Here is a 12,575-nt window from a genome sequence, read left to right on the forward strand (position 1 = left end):
CGGGAGAATAAAAAGCCCAATTCACCTGTTGTTACAGATGTGAAACAAGCCTCAGTGCACGGCGCATGAGCCGCTGGCCCCCCCAACAGTGGTCGGACTACAACTCCCATAAGCTCCTGCGCGACCTCGTCCGGGCCCGGGGCGGAAATCCCGCCTCTCCCGCGTTACTCCACCCAGAAGCGAGCGTAGGAGGGGTGCTATAACTGGCTTAGGTGCGGCTACTGTGGTCTCTGGGCCCTGGGCGCTACGCGGACCGCCGTCCTGTAGCTAGACTTCTGCACGGCCCGAGACTTCTGCGGCGGACGGGGCTTCCGTCGGGGCCCCGAGGGCTCGGCCCGGCCGCAGCCTCCGACGGTAGGAGAGAGGGGAGATCATGCGTGTTCTCTGCGGTCCGGCCGGAGTGAGAACAGCGTCCGCTGCGGCCCAGGTTCCGCCCGCGGCCCGAGCCTTGGCTCCTCGCCGCCCTCGTCTTTCCTGCATCTCGGGTCCGCCTGTTTAGGGAGGTGAGCGTGTTGGCCTCCCGCGGTTGTGAGCGGCACAGCGCTCGGGAAAGGCGAGGTGACACCGGCTGGTCGCTGGGCGGCTCCGGAATGCAGAGGGATTGTCCCGGCGGTGTGCGTAGTCTCCAGGGGAGGCTCGAGTGTGGGCTCGGGGCCACCCGGCCTCAGAAGGGGGCCTAAGCCGGGCATGTTGGTTCACACCTGTCATCCCAGCACTTAGGACACCGAGGCAGGAGGCCTGCGAGTTCGAGGCCAGCCTGGGCTACATAGTGAGCTCAAGGTCAGCCTGCACTACACAGTGAGACCCTGTCTCAAGAAAAAGTGGGGAGAGGAGGGCGAAAAACGGTGTAGCTCTGAGGCTGGGCCAGGAGTTGCACCTCTGGAAGGTGACGGTGCTTTAAGATACGGCCTTTTAAAAGGGCCGGGGATTTAGCTCCATGGTTCTGTCGCCTGCCTCGCAAACACAAGGACCTGAGTTTGAGCCCCGGTACAAAAACAAAACAAAACAAAACAAAAAGATGTGGCCTTTCGGGATATATGAGGAGCTAGTGCAATTACCCGTCATTTTTTGTATCCAACCAATTAAACGTGCTAGTCAGGCGCAGTGATGTGCACCTGCAGTTCCACCCCCTTGGGAGGCTGAGGAGAGGAGATGGCAAGTTCGAGACCAGCCAGGGCACCATTGTGAGACCCCCCCCATCTTTAAAAACAATATTTTTTGCTCTACATCGGATGGAAGGCTGGGGGATACAAGTAAAATACCATTTATTCAAATAATTACTTCTTCAGAAAAGGGCCTGGTACTGTTTTGTGTGGGGACTTGAACAGATCCTTTCCCAGATACTGCCTTTACACGCTGGAGGCAAAGCAGGTGCAGATACAGACCTGGCCCCAGGGAGTTTAGTCACTAATATGTCCACACTGGCCAGAGGGGAAGGAGGGGAGGTATAAAATGCTGCCGGGCTGCAGGGAGAGCAGCGGTTACTGAATGACAAAATCAAAGAACCCAGTGAGTGGAGACAGCCCGTGCACCCGGAGCTAAGTCCTAATGATATATCCTGGAGTTCAGTGTGACCGGAAGGTTCCCCTGAGTGTGCAGGTTTTAGATAAGGTAGAAAAGAAAGAGCTGAGAATACCAAGCTTGGATGTAGACCAAGCTACATCCCCAGCCCTTTAAGAATGTTATTTACTTAGGGTTGTTAGTATATTTTGCTGTGTTGGATTGATTGAACCCAGAGCCTTCATACTGAGCTTGGTCCCCAGCCATTTTCTTGTTTTGTTTTTTGGGACAAGTTCTCACCAGGTTGCCCAGACTAGGCTCAAACCTGTGATCCTTCTGCCTCAGCCTCCAGAAGTTCCAGGATTACAGGCATGTGCCACCACACCTAGCTTATTTTGTTTTTTTCTAGTGCTGGGGCTTGAACCCAGGGCCTAGAGAATGCACTGCGCCACTGAGCTACCCCTCATGGTTTCTGTTTCCCAGGCTGGAGTAACTGTTTTCTGTCCCCCAGGCTCCTCGGTAGCTAGGGTGGCAGATGAATACCACAGACCTGGCTCTTGTACCATTGAAAGGGAATTTTGCTTCCATAGTTCAAGCTGGACTTACTACAGGAAATTCCCTAATTGAAATTTTCTTTGTCCAACATGTTGGAGCCAACTTCCCATCTCAGAAATGTCTTTGGCGCTAGAAGAGTTTTGTAATTTCACTAGAATGCAAATGAGATACAAGCCTCAAATTCTAAATTACCCTGGAAGCATGTTGCCTGCATCGTGTGAGCCAATACCCTGAGTGAGCCCGCTTGCTAATGCAAATCCAATTTCTGTAACCCATGAATGTGTACCAAAGATGCCTCACTTGAAACACCCTTCCCCCCAGAATGTATATCTTCTTTGTTCAAGCATTGGAAGGGACCAGTCTGTGCATGTGCCTGCCAGTGTTAAATAAAGCTTACTTTCTTTGTTTTGTTTTGTTCTTGGTATGGAGGATTGAGCACCACTGAGCTAAATCCCGGGCCCCTTTGGCATTGTCGCCTCGTCTCCTGGTGTGCTTTCCATGGTCAGATTAGTGACAGTGAGCTGTATCAATCGAAGGGAAATTTTGCCGTTTCACAGTCACCACCAAGAGATGAAGGAAAGGGAAGGGGACATGAGAAAAATTGAGATGTGTTACATATTTGTGCCATCTGCCCACGATGAATGTAATTACTTACTGCAAATATGGACAACAAATTTTTTTTAAAAGGGATAGCAATCCTATCTGAAATAGGCCTCAGCTCATGGTCTCATTTAAACCCTATTTATCAATCCCAAACGCAGTCTGAGCCACACCTCAGGTCTCTTGCACATTTCCCTTTTCTAGGGTGTTGCTCGGCTGGAGAACGGGTTGGTAAGGTGGGGGCGGGCATCTCAGGTAGTGGCCCGGCAGGCAGGGGGCAGCCTCGGCCCTGTCGTTTTGTCTTCGCAACACCTCTGGTGACTGGACCATGGAGGGCCCCCCCAGGCGGCCTCAGCCAAGGAGCAGAAGGAAATGGAAGATAAAGTGACCCATCCAGAGAAAGCAGAAGAAGCAAAACTAAAAGTAAGGTATCCTCACCTGGGACAGAGCCTGGAGGTTCTGATTTTTTTTTTTTTTTAAGGAAACACTTGCAGAAATGGCAAAAATACATATATATTTTTTAGATGCCAGAGATTGAACTCGGGTCCTTGCACTTGGGAGGCATGTGGCGGAACCACTGAGCTAAATTCCTGGCCTGCAAAAATATTTTGATTCTGGGGATTACAACATGGCTAAGGCAAAGAAGAACAAGCAACTGCCTACTGCAACCCCAGGTAAGGCTGAGGTCACTGGTGCCCACATTCCCACTCCATAGGACCTTGGTCCGCAGAAGCCACCCCTTGTCACAAGCAAGGCTGTGACAAGGCTGATTAAAGGAGCCGAACCGCAGGGATCTTCACTTTCCCTATATTCCTCCTCAACTGTGACTCACCCGCTTTCTGCTTCCCTTCATTCACTGAGTCTCGGAGACTCAGCTTTGTTGGCAGTGATAGTCAGTGCTGCCAGTGGAAGGGCACAGGCACGCGCAGAGGTCCTAACTTGCTCACCAGCGCGCTTGGTGAGGACATGTGAGCAACACACGCCATCTACTTGGAAATAACTGTGACCTCAGCCCAGAGCAGGGCTGGTTCCGGCAGGAAACAAGCAGGTTCCACAAGCCTGTTTGGACTCCTTCCCTCATCTTAGTGATAGCTTTGTATGTTACTCCTGTTTAACATTACTCTCTTGTACGATTTCTTCTTCTTAATGTTCCTTTTGGATTTTGTAAAACGGAAGTTTAAGACCACAAGTTACAAGAAAGGCCACATAAACACGAAGAGATGGGAACTCAGGGATTTGCGTGAACCTGAATGGCCTTAAACCCGTTTCAGCTTTCACAGTAGCATTCTGCTTGGGCAGTATCGGCCCTTCTGGTGTAGCTTCCGTGACGCAGTGTTACCAGCTGCCATGGGGGCTGCGCTGCTCCACAGCTCTGCAGCGTCAGGACACTCTCCTGGTGAGATGCCAGTGAAGCAGGCATGTGCACCGCCCGTGGGGTTCACTTTTGTAAGTGCAGTAGTTTTGCACAACCTTTCATAAATGTCTGTTCACTTCACATATTAGGGAGTACGTAACGTGCCGACCCGAAGCACAGAAGTTCTATACAAAACTGTCATCACAGCTTTTGTGTAGTAAGAGCAGTTTACTGTCTTGGGCCGTAGAATGAACTTCACTTGTTTCTCGCATCCATGGCGTTCAGTGGCCTGTGCAGATCCGTTACATGGCCAAGGCATATCTTTGTCCTATGCAGAACATTGCCTTTTGACTTAAGAAAGTGGCAATTCATATGATTTATATGAGCTTGTGTGGGTGTGTGTGTGTTTGGTTTTTTTTTTTTTTTTTTTTTGAGACAGGGTCTCACTGTGTAGTTGAGACTGACCTGGAACTCACTGTGTAGCCCAGGCTGGTCTCGAATTCACAACGATCCTCCTGCCTCAGCCTTCTGAGTGCTGGGATTGCAACCGTGCGCCGCCACACCCGGCCATATGAACTTATTAAACGTAGACACTTTTTACTTCCATACCACCTCGGGAGACATAGCATAAAAGGCGTTCACACTCTGCCTTTAATCCCTGTCCCTCCACACCCTGGCTTTTTCCTTTTTCTCTGCTTCTTTGACTCGTGGTATTGGGTTGTTCAATGGATATGAATGCACCGAGTGTCTGGAGATGCTTACTCTAAATTTGCTGTGCTAAACGCTGTGTTTTATAACACGATAATGGTGTTTCCCTTCTAACTTCTCAGTTGATTGATCACTCAGTTCTGTACTATTACTAATATCTGGGGTGTAGTGGTGCACGCCTGTAATCCCAGCACTCGGGAGGCTGAGGCAGGAGGATCACTGCAAGTTCGAGACCAGCCTGGGCTACATAGTGACTTTCAGGTCAGTCTCAACTACATAGTGAGACCCTGTCTCTAAATATATAAATAAATAAATAAATAAATAAGAAAAGGTATATTTTGATTCTGTTCTTATTTTATCTGTCTCAAACATCCTTAAAGAGAAATAATGTCCACAGAATGGACAGTATTTCTTAGGAGAGACAATCCGTCTCTAACCCGTGCATCCCTACAAATTGTAATTGGCTATGTCAAACATGAGAGAGCCAGGGCTCTTCATCTGGGCTATTCTCAGGGCTGGGGTTTCAGCAGGCAGTCTTGGGAGATAAGTATTATGTCTTACAGAATGAAAAGGCTAAATTAGCTTTCACTTGTTTTAAAAACTGAAGTGTGGTCTGGGGATTTAGCTCAGTGGTTTGGGCACCTGCCTGGCAAATGCAAGGACCCGAGTTTGATCCCCAGTACCAAATAAATAAATAAATATTAATCAAAACTGAAGTGTTGGGCTGGGGATTTAGCTCAGTGGTTCCGCCACCTGTCTCACTAAGCGCGAGGACCCGAGTTTGATCCCCAATACCAAAAATAAAATTAAAAAAAAATTAAAACTGAAGTGTTAACAAGGCATGGTGATAAATGCTTGTGATTCCAGCACCCAGGAGGCTGAAACAGGATTACCTCTACACAGGGATACCCTGTCTCTAAGAAAAAATGGAAAGCAGAAAACCTGTGCCTGCCTGTGTTGTTCTGTCTGTTGCTCACCATGTAGCCTAGGCTGACATTGAACTCACAGTGATCCTCCTGCCACAGCCTCCCAAGGGCTGGCGTTACAGCATTCTAAAGGTTGAGGCAGGAGGGTCGCCACAACTTTGAGGCCATCCTGAACCACATATTGAGATCCTGTCTCAGAAAAACAAAACAAAAAGAAACAAGAACAAACCTCTCTGGTTACCTCATGTACATCCAGAGGCAGGAGGACCAGGCACCCACCCTTCCAGCTTAGACGCTGTGACGATATAGTTGTTACTCACAGAGTGACGTAACCGGGGCTCTGACTGGGTCCCACGCAGCTGAAATAAGTGCTTGCCTTTTTCCAAATAAAAAACAGTAAACCTGAATGTTTAATCATTGGAAATTTCTCAATGAGTGTTTTAGAACACCAAGTAAATGGCGATTTATTTTGGTTTTGGGTTTTTAGTACGGGGGATTGAACTCGGGTCCTTGTACTTGCGAGGCAGGCAACACAGAACCACTGAGCTAAATCCCTGGCCCTATAAATGGCAATTTATAAAGGTAGGCATTCTCAGGCAAGGGATTTAGGTCAGTGTTTCTGCCACCTGCTTCGCAAGCACAAGGACTCAAGTTCAATCCTGGTACCAGAAAAAAGAAAAAAGTGGACGTTCTTATCCTGGTGTATGTTAACAGAAAAGCAAAAATTGAAGAAAAAAAATTTCCTGGTTCTTTGAGCTTGCTAATAGTTTTTCTATTCCTTGTTACCTAAAGCATTCCATATGACATGCCCTTGTATTTTTTTTTTTTTTTTTTTTTGGCGGGGGGGGGATTGAACTCAGGACCTTACACTTGTGAGCAGGCGGCAGCACCGGTGAGCTAAATTCTCAGTCCAGTTTGCTTTTTTCTTATAAAGTGCATGGTTTAGTTAGTTCTTTCACTTTGGGACCATCTCTGATCCATCAAAGGATTGAGACAGGGTCCTGAGGCTGAGATTACCGGAATATGCTACAATGCCTGGCTTGCTTTCCATTTTAGAAATGCTAAGAGGAGGCTAAAGCCGGAGGATTGCCTTGAGGGCAGCCTGAACTGCATAACATGATGCTGTCCCAAAACAAACATCCAAAAACTTTCACTACTCACAGTTGCTTTCCTTCCCACTTGGGACTTTCTCTCCTGGCTGTGGGAATAGGATCGCCTCATGCAATCCATGTCCTCTCTCGCAGGGGGACCAGCCAGGTCATACTGGGGTATGAGGCGAACACACTCAATTACTCCTAAGTTTGCTAGAGATAATTTTACTGGTGAAAAAACTATGCAAGTGTAGCTACTAAAGAATAAAAATATAATTTCAAGCCTCTCCAGAGGAAATAAAACAATTGAATAGAAGCTTGGGGTCATGCTTCAGTGGTAATGAAAATTAAAACAGGCAACAGCATAAATTTACTGGCAAAGGATTTGTTAAGATTCCTTTTATATTTTCCTCCCTCCCTCCCTCCTTCCTTCCCTTCCTTCCTTCCTTTTCATACCAGTGATCGAAATCAGAACCGGGCACTTGCCAGGCAGATGCACCACCTCTGAGCTACATCCCTGGGGCAAAGGCCGTTTGCTTTGTTTTGTTGTGCTACTTGGGATAAAACCCAGGGGTGGGCTGGGGATTTAGCTCAGTGATTCTGCTGCCTGCCTCATAAGCACAAGGAACCAAGTTCCATCCCTGGTACCAAAAAACAACTCAGGGATGCTTTCCTTCTGCGCTACATACCCAGCCCCCTTTTTCCAAAAGGTTGCTTTGAAATGGTCTTGCTAAATTGCCTAAGCCAAACTTGAACTTTTGCTTTTCTTTCTTCTTTTTAAGGAGGAAATGTTTGTCTCACAGCTCAGTTCATAGTTCCAGCCGCCATGGACTTGAACTTTGATCCTCCTGCCTAAGCCTTCTGAGTGTTTGGATCACAGCAGGCACAGCAGCTCAGGCAGAGGTTTTAACTGGAAAGTTTGTCATCTAAAAGAAACAAAGTTAGCTGTCTTGTAGCCAGTTCCGGGAAAGAGAAATGCTGGCTCCTCCACAGACAGAGACCATTCCAGCAAAGAACGCACTCCATGGGGTTCCAAATTATTTAGGGTTTTTTCCTCATAACCAGTGGCTGGACAGTTTCTGTGCCGGTGTGAGTTCACACAGGGCCCCAAATATGCTAAAGTGTGTTATGTCTGCTGTGCCTGTTGGCATATCTCCAATCCCAGCACAAAGGAGGTTGAGGCAGGAGAATCACCTCAAGTTCAAGGCCAGCCTGGGCGGTGCAGCGAGTTGAAATCCAGCCTGTATTACAAAGTGAGACCCTGTCTCAAAAAAACGAAACAAAGAACCAATGGGTTGCATCCCCTCTGGGCCGGTTGACATGCACTGTGATGAAGGGAGAAGTATGGGTTCAGTTACTGGTTAGAGCTGGGGCTGTCTTCGCTGGTGCTCATCCACTCTGCCTGTGCACCCCACTTCCTTATCTCAAGAACTGCATCCAGTTGCTCACTCCATTCATGCTCCAATTTACTTTGCCCTCTTCCTGCCTGAAGTTGTAGCTCCCTGATCGTTTTCTCGGGCTGCCCCTCAGTCACCCTGCGTGGGCCCCAGCTCAGCCGCCATACCGGAGGAAGGAGAAGTGGAGACAGACACGGTACTGGGAACTGACGGAATGCCTACAGAAGAACAGAGGCATCCACACATCTGGGAGCCGGGTGCAGGGCATCTGCTTGTGCCCCACTACTTAGGAGGCTGAGGCAGGATGGCTAGAGCCCAGAAATTGGAGGCCAGCCTATGCAGCAGAGTGAGGCTGTCTCAAAAAAGAAACCAACAACGTATGGTCCTAGACTTACACACTCATTCCCCTCACACAGAACTTGGTTACCAGCCTGGCAGTGATCTTTGGCGCGCGCCCTTTTGCTTTGGGTCTTTTGATTGAAAAATCTGCTTTCCACTAGGGGGAGACAGAGCTCACCAACAGATTTCTCTTACCTGCAGAGTTGTTTGAATTGAAGTCCCACCCTCAAGAGAGAAGAAAGTGGCCAGCATTTCCGAGAGTGTGGATACCGTGCTTCCTTGGGCAAGCACAGCCCTGCCTCTGCGGAGCAGCAGACACATCCGTTGCCATTTGTCTCCTTTGGGTGCTGTCCACTGAAGACAGTCTTTTCCTCGTTTCTGTTGCGATTGGTCCATGTTGCCATACATAAGGGTTTGTTCCCCGTGGGGAGTTGTGAATGGACCTCACAGGTCTTATTTTAAGACCTCTCGCTATCACAGGGTCTGAACGCCAAGCACAGGAAACAGTTCTTTCTGCAGGGGGCACAAGTTTTATTTGCTCCACGCCTGGCTGCTCTTGCACCTTCGGTGTAGTCAGGTCCTGGCCCAGGTTCCAGACTTCATTTCCATGACTTGTGTAATAGTCCAGTACCTTTGTGCACTATGTGAAGCTACGTTTCATTCGACTCGAGTGCTGTTTTGCCTCTCATAGCCCTCCGAGCGTCACTCCTCAAATAGTTCATGCCTGAACTCATTAGATGGAAGAGAGCAAATCGTGGTGTTTTTGTCTCCTCTTTTTAGTTTTTTTCTCTGGCAGGTCTTGAACTATGTAGTTCAGGCTGGCCTCAAACTCACACAGTCCTCCTGCTTCAGCCTCCTGAGTGCTGAGATTAGTAGTGTATACTTTAGAGAGCAGGGTAAGTATAACCATATTCAGGGTAACAGCGTGGATTGAAGGAGCCAAGAAGGGTGAAGATTACCTAAGTAGGCCCAACATAGAGACTGGTGAACATAGGTGAACTGATTAAAAAAATATACTTGGGAGGCTGAGGCAGGAGGATCGCTGTGAGTTCGACACCAGCCTGGGCTACATAGTGAGTTCTGGGTCAGTCTCAACTACATAGTGAGACCCTGTCTCAAAAAAAAAAAAAAAAAAGATGAATTAAAAATGTGTATCTATATACGCACACATCTATATAGTGGTACCTTGGCTCACGAACTTAATTCATTCTACAATTCTGGAAAATATGGCCACATTCATGTTTGTGTAGGAAAGATGGCCGTGGTCTCATTCATCACCTACCACCTACCACCTAGAAAGATGGCAGAGACCAGACTGCAACGCGAAGAGATAAACTTGAATTGAGACATCTTTACAAAATAATTGGTGTGTAGTCTTCAGAGATGTCATGTTGTGAAAATTATAGTCTAAGGGAACTGTTCCAGACTGAAGAATGCTGGAAAGTTGATTAAATGCCACACATGACTGAGCTGCAAACCTTTGCCATAAAGATTCTGAGAATGGACAACAGGAAAAGCACGAGTCTGAGGATGGTATCAATGGTGATTTCCCGGGGCCGATGATTATATTCTAATTATGTAGAATATACTTATGTGCCAGGGATTAGCTTAGTGGTGCCACTGCCTGCCTTGCAAGCTCAAGGACCTGAGTTTGATCCCTGGTACAAAAAAAAAAAAGACAAGAGGATATACTTTTTTTTTTTCTCTCATTGAGTTTATTGGTACATTTTAGGTATGCAGTACAGTTACATTCATCATTGGGGTCTTGTACCTCTACGTGACAGGTCTTGGTTCTCATTTTTTCCTCTTGTCCCTGCCCTCCCTTCACCCCCTCCTCCCTTCCCTATTTATAAACACTTTATTTCCCTTTTTTTCATTTTCTCATGTTTTCTTTTCCCTTATTGCCTTTCCCCTACCCTTCCCACCTTCCCTACCCCTTTAGCCCCTTTCTTCCCTATTTCACATTGTCAATTATCTCATTAGGATCTTAAGTACCATTATAGTTTTTCACACCAGAGAAACTATTTGGTATTTATGCATGTGTGACTTATGTATTTCACTTAGGAGTGAGAGGATATACTTATCTATAGGTCTTGCCATGTAATTCAGGCTGGCCTCAAACTTGGGGCAACCTTCCTGCCTTAGCCTCCCAAGTGCTGTGAGTATATAGGCATGTGCTATCATGCCTGGCCCCACTCAATTTGAGAGTGAATGGCATCGTATCAACAATTTAAGTGACTCAGGAAAAGAAAAAGATATATATATATATATATATATATATATATACACATACACATACACATACACATACACACACACACATATATGTATATACATTTGGGGGGGTTGAGAAAGGGTCTCACTATGTAGTTTTGGCTGTCCTTGAACTCATTATGGAGCCCACGCTGGACTCAAACTTGTTGCAGTTCTCCTGCCTCAGTCTCCTGAATGCTAGGATCACAGGCATGCACCACCATCCTTGGTAGTTCTTTGTATTTTGTTGACGTTTTTCTGTTTAATGTTAGCATGCTTCAAAATAAAAACTTTTTTTTTTTTTTTTTTGGTATTGTGGGGATTGAACTCAGGACCCTGTACTTGGGAGGCAGGAGTTTGGAGGCAGCCATAGTACCATGCTTGCCTCCAAGTGCAGGATCCTGGGTTTGATCCCCAGTACCAAAAATAGTTAAATAAAAATAAATTTTTTTTTTGTTTTTTTGTTTGTTTTTTTGAGATAGGGTCTCACTGTATAGTTGAGACTGACCTGGAACTCACTCTGTAGCCCAGGCTGGTCTTGAACTCACAGCGATCCTCCTGCCTCAGCCTCCCAAGTGCTGGGATTATAGGTGTGCACCACCATGCCCGGCTAAAAATAAAAATTTTTATGAAAAGTTTGTTTGGAGTGCCTGATGATTGTATTCATCATGGGGAACTGGTACACGTATAGAACACATTTTAATTACTTTACCCCCCCCATCTAACTTTTGGGAGGCAAGGGTACTGGAGATTGAACACAGGGACTTCCCACTGAGCTATATCCCTAGCCCAATGTTTATTTAGAGGCAGAGTGTCACTATCATTATGTAGTCCAGGCTGGCCCTGAATTCACAGGGGTCCCCCTGCCTCAGCCTCCCAGTGTTGGGATTACAGGCGTGCGCCATTGTGGCCCTGGGTTACACTAGGCCTTTCAGAGTTGTCTTTGTTCCAGCATCTGAAATGTCTTTTCTCGGACCTATCTCCCACCCCGCACTCTAACGCGAACACCCCTAGATCCTTTGCTCAGTTTTAAAAGGCCTGAAAGAATAAGCAGACTTTTTCACAAACTGTAGTCACCTGCAGATCATATATATGTGCATAATTCAGTTGTAGACAATCACATTTTGTTAGTAATTTTACCTGTTTCTGCCTCTGTGTGGGCCATTCATTCCCTCTTCATATATTTATTTTTATTTTATATTATATTATTATTATTATTATTTGGTACTGGGGATCGAATTCGGGTCCTTGCACTTGTGAGGCAGGTGGAGGCACCACTGAGCGAAATCCCCGGCCCTTCATGTATTTATTGAACATCTGAAGATAACAGATCTTGTCCCTGGGGGTGAGGATGCACCTGCGAAAAAGAGTAAGAATTTGCAGTGAAATCCGCAGACAATACCGAGTGGGTGTGACTGGCGGTCCAGGACCGAGTGGGGTGAGGTTCAGCCTTCCGAAGTACTTCAGGCGCAGGCTGAGGTGCCCGGAGTCCTAAGGCAGCAGAAGGTCTGCGGAGCGAGGGGCCGGGGCGGAGTCATCCTGCGCATGGGTGCCGGTCCCTCGGTACTCTCCCAGGCTTTTTCTTTCCGGCAGTGGCAAACAATGACACAGAACCTCTTTGAGGTTGTTGACCGCCTAAGGATCGGACGCAGGAAGACTGGCAAGACTCTGAAGCGCTGAGACCTCGCTGAGCGTATCCCGCGTTCGGAGAGCGCGGAAGAGGCGGGTAGCTACGCTCCCCCGGGACCACTGCGCATGCGCACACACTCGCACGCGTCCGTTCAGACGCCGGCGCCGAGGGGGCGTGGCCGGCGTCCGCACCGGAAGTGGGTCGACTAGGTGGGCCCAGGAG

At 47.5% G+C, this 12,575-nt stretch overlaps 1 protein-coding gene across 1 annotated transcript in view; it reads right to left on the minus strand.

The window, feature by feature from the left end:
• Dhx30 (DExH-box helicase 30) overlaps window positions 1-119 on the minus strand; it is a 27,257-nt gene extending 27,138 nt beyond the window's left edge. Inside the window, exon 1 of the mRNA XM_010624320.3 lies at window positions 26-119. The gene's annotated coding sequence lies outside the window, so the exon portion shown is untranslated. The remainder of the gene's footprint in view (window positions 1-25) is intronic.
• Between the last annotated feature and the right edge of the window lie 12,456 nt (window positions 120-12,575).

Source organism: Fukomys damarensis, unplaced genomic scaffold, assembly GCF_012274545.1.
Source record: "Fukomys damarensis isolate Sample0158 unplaced genomic scaffold, DMR_v1.0_HiC HiC_scaffold_12, whole genome shotgun sequence".
Classification (NCBI taxonomy): domain Eukaryota; kingdom Metazoa; phylum Chordata; class Mammalia; order Rodentia; family Bathyergidae; genus Fukomys; species Fukomys damarensis.